The 4,968-nt window shown below is 30.6% G+C and overlaps 1 long non-coding RNA gene across 1 annotated transcript in view; it reads left to right on the forward strand.

The window, feature by feature from the left end:
* Window positions 1-3,412, forward strand: part of LOC138402330 (uncharacterized) — a 6,227-nt gene extending 2,815 nt beyond the window's left edge. Inside the window, exons 2-3 of the long non-coding RNA XR_011236735.1 lie at window positions 2,016-2,131; window positions 3,145-3,412. This is a non-coding gene — a long non-coding RNA (uncharacterized lncRNA). The remainder of the gene's footprint in view (window positions 1-2,015; window positions 2,132-3,144) is intronic.
* Window positions 3,413-4,968: the final 1,556 nt, after the last annotated feature.

Here is a 4,968-nt window from a genome sequence, read left to right on the forward strand (position 1 = left end):
TAAGATTGATTGACGCATAATGATTGATGAATATAGTTATTCACATATTATTCAATATATGCTACAATAAATTGCAGTAAAATGCCTTCGCTATACCTTCACCATTTACACACACTACATATACTCAAGTCAAAGTATTTTACCAAGTAATTGATGCATATTCAATTTTTTTTTTCCTTTCACACATTTTTTCCAATCACTTACAGTAGATGACACGTAATTGTATTTAAGTAGTTCAAAAAATATTAGTGACCCTTAATAACAGACGGACTGAGAACTCTTTAATTTCCCGGGATCAAAAGTAACGTATGCCCTTCCCCGAATTGCAAGCTATCTCTGTACCAAATTTCAACAAAATCAGTTTAACGAATAAGCCGTGAAAACTAACAAACAGACAGATAGACAGACAGACAAGCAAACATACTTTCGCATATTTATAATATTAGTATGGATAGTATCGATTTTTTTTTTTGCAAATTAGATTTATTAATTTAGCTATTCTTTTCATAAGTAATGACTTTAACTTAAAGACAGACATTTAGTTGCTTTGTAAAGATGCTTAGTTATTTTAGTAGATTATGTTTCATTAATTTAGTTATTGTTTTATAAGTTAAAACAAGTATTTTATTGTTTTATATATTGATTTTCATAATTTATTTACAATTATTTTTATAAATTATAAATAAAATTTATTGTTTATTCTTTTTATAAATACTGACTTTTAACTCACAGACAGTCTTTTGACTGTTTTATATGTATACTATGTATATTTTAATCAATATGTACCTAATATTTTTATAAATTATATATAATTATATACATTATATTTAAATTAATATGTTTTATCAATATTTATATGTATACTATATATATTTTATTTAATGTGTAATATTTATATAATTATATACATTATATATAAATTAATATTTTTATCAATATTTATATGTATACTTTGTATATTTTAATTGATGTGTAATATTTTTTATAAATTATATATAATTATATACATGATATTTAAATTAATGTTTGTTCATCAATTATAAATATATATTATATTAAACCTGTAATTATTGTAATTATAAACTGTAAATAGAATTTGTCAATTTACTTAGTAATATTTTGTAGGTATAGACAATTTACTATCTCATAAACACTCCACATCCTCGTCGTAGGTACACTTTAGTAATATTGACCGTATTTAATTAATGCTTTTATTAGTTATTTTGGCATTTCCCTTGCTTAGTTTGGATGTAGTTAATGTAGTTAGATGGGGAGTAAAAGACGCTCGGATTAGTCTACCGATCCATGAATTGTTGACTACTCCGATCGTCATTTGCCAACCTCACCTGCCCGTGGTGCTCCCCGCTGTTAAGGGCGTATACTTACGTGTAGAAAACTAACTACAAGCGCCAATAACCAGCTTTCATTGACGCAGATTGAAACTTTTCATTCGCGTACAACGCTTATAAAAGTTTGTAGACGCTGGTTTGACACAAAGTATAGAAATTCGCAACTGACAACCTACACCAATATACCAGCGCTGACTAAATGTGTGGATCAACACAGGTTGCCAGCGTTTTACATGTATACATACGCCCTTACCAACGAGGCACTGGCACTTATGAAATTTAACTCATCTTTGTATTTAATCAAAGTTAATGTCTAAATATAGTATGGGACGAATAACAAAACATTAATTCCATTTAAAAATATAAATTATCATCTATTTGTTTAATTGATTTACATGAAAAAAAATGTATTAAAAGAACACAATATGAAATCATACTACAAATTTAATATAATTATGATCTTGAATGTATTACACAAAACTTCTACTGTTGATTTTAAAAAAAAATCTAATCATTTCAAACGTAATACGCAACATTACCGATTCGAAAACCACCTCCTTTTTAGGAGTCGATGTAAAACAGAAACTAATTCTTAAAAATAAATACAAAGATGAGTTATATTATAATTGTTTTACTAACGCATTCATATTTTTTGCTTGTTAACAGACTCAACAACAAGACGATCATAGTTTCCACTGCAGATTAGGTCAGTCTATTGACAATAAAACCTCAGAAACCGTCGCACATAATTCAGAATGCACCACAAACGTTACGTAAAACTGGTGAGTATTCATAACATTTGTATTATACCTTAGATATTTAAAGTAGAAATCCAATATACCTTCCCTAAAAACAGAAATGTCATTTAATCTCAGTATCAATCCAGGGAGGTATTTATTTATTACAAGTTAACAAAATTGTAAAACATAATATATTTACGACACCCATAAAAATTATATACTTTATTTTTCAACTTTTAAAAATTTATTCGGTAATATATACAACGTACCTACCCAAAATGGTGGCTATATATCCGCGTTGGACAGCAAAGCTAATGTTTTGCACGAAAAACGAAACAACCCATTTCTATTTATCATTCATACACATATTATAGTGACGATTAAATGTATTTTATGTCATATACTAGCGGATGACTTCGTCCGCGTGGATTTAGGTTCTTAAAATTCTTTTACAGCATCAAGGTTAAATAACTAAGATCCTCGAGTTCAACGATAGTCTTTACTTGGTAGGTAGCGATACCACCAATATCAATTTATAACCGACAGTTTCTAAATCCCATCAGTTTAGGTAGTCAAGTCCCATGCAGCATCAGGATTGAGAAGTTGAAATCCAATTTTTTTATAGATCAATGTCGCAAAATTTATCAATCTACCGATTTAAAAAAAAACTACGCAAATCGGTTCAGTAATTTCGGTGCACATAGGTATAAAACCACAATTCTCTTTTTAAAAATCTGTTAAAAAAGTAACCTATGTTACACCTTGGTTAATCCACTAATTGTCCATAAAAGTTCCGTCAAAATAAGTTCAGCCGTTCCGAAAATTATCGCGCTCAAATAGACAGACAGACCAAAATTTGAAAAACGTGTGATTTAGTACAATTAGTATAGTACAATTCAAATAAGCTTAATATGAGGTAGTTATTTCGAAATTACAGACATTTAGTAGTATACATATAGATAAAATATTATGTCTATAATTCTATATAATTAAATTTACTCTAAAAAGGTTATAATTTTTTATTATTATTTAAATTATCATTTATCCTATTACAGATTGGCAAAAGTTCCCAGTCAGTCATATATACACAACTCAGTAGGAAGAGCAACTACACCTAACGCGTTGATGCTGCAATCCACAGCTGCCTTGATGATGTATGTTATGTGTTATAAAGTAAGTTAGAGATGTGAAGAGGCACATTCTGTCATCACACCTCAACGCAATCTCTTACTTAGGTTAGATTAGATTTAGATCGCCATAATGTAAAACTGTAAAGTGAAGGTTAAAATGTAAGAATTTAAGAATAAATTTAATTTAATATAAGCCTATCTTCGTTTCCTTCAAAATCCTTCTGACTGCCGCGTACGTAACTTGTATCTATCTAAACCCTGAAGTTCTCAAGCTTAATAACACAGCCCTCAGCGTCGATGTTGCTGATCTATCGCTGGGCTACAGAGGAAGAGCAACTACAACGAACGCATCGATGCTGTAATCTATAACTACCTTGATTCTGAAATTCTGGAACTCAGTAACACGATATAATAGTGAATATTAAATAAACTCAAATCAAATTATTTATTTTGCTATCACAATAATTCAAAATACACCTGACGTCCTGGCAAAGCACTACAAAGGAATACATAATCAACTACGCGTATCTTCTTATATTATAAATAAATTTGGTCTAATGCAATAAAATTAAGTCTTTACTACTTGTAAATGTAACCGCGAGCTGCTTTAGCAGCTCGCGCACAGAGCAAATACTAGTTATACTATATATAGCTCAATTACCACTCACTCACTGATTGACATAATTGTTCTCCTAGAAAGAGACAGAAAATGATATAATAATGTATGGGAGATATGTTCAGAAGTGGGATTCGACTAGGGAAAAATTATGACATTTCAGAAAAACAAGATGGCGGCCGACCTGACTTTTGTAACTTTTTTGTTTTCCAACCGATTTTGTTACAACTTGCAGCTCTTGTAGATGTTAGTAAACGATTTTTAGAAAATGTAAAAAAAATTGGAAAAACAAGATGGCGGCCGAGATTTTCAAAAAATTTCCTCCTGTAAAATTTTGTATGAAACTTTTTTTTTTCACTAATACTTTCGTACAGAAGACAAAGATTCCTTTTAGGCAACATATGGAGGGAGCTGATGATTGAGGATTTCGGAGACGGGTGAAGGGCACGCTCGAGGTATTGAAGATAGGTGGGAGGTGCTCGACCAAATGTCATTCGAAACCTCATCCAATTGCCAAAAATTTGAAAAAAAATTCAAAATTGTGAAAAAAAGATGGCCGCCATACAAATTTCATCGGCGTCCATCTCGGAGGGTATGAAAGATGGAAGAGTGGTTTCTTGGCAAGAGATGATCAGGATCCAAAGGTCTACTCGATGGATGGAAAAAAATTCAAAATGGCGGAATTTTTTTTTTTCATACAAAATTTTTTATTATTCAAAATGGCGATTATAGACCTCGAGAGCTGCTTTAGCAGCTCGAGCAGCGAGCAAAATACTAGTTATTATACTATATATAGCTCAATTACCACTGACTGACTCATTGACATAATTGTTCTCCTAGAAAGAGACAGAAAATGATATAATTATGTATGGGAGATATGTTCAGGAGTGGGATTCGACTAGGGAAAAATTATGACATTTCAGAAAAACAAGATGGCGGCCGACCTGACTTTTGTAACTTTTTTGTTTTCCAACCGATTTTGTTACAACTTGCAACAATTGAAGATATTAGTAAACGATTTTTAGAAAACGTAAAAAAAAAATGGAAAAACAAGATGGCGGCCGAGATTTTCAAAAAATTCCCTCCTGTAAAATTTTGTATGAAACTTTTTTTTTCACTTATGGTTTCATATA

Source organism: Maniola hyperantus, chromosome 5 (genome assembly GCF_902806685.2).
Source record: "Maniola hyperantus chromosome 5, iAphHyp1.2, whole genome shotgun sequence".
Taxonomy (NCBI): domain Eukaryota; kingdom Metazoa; phylum Arthropoda; class Insecta; order Lepidoptera; family Nymphalidae; genus Maniola; species Maniola hyperantus.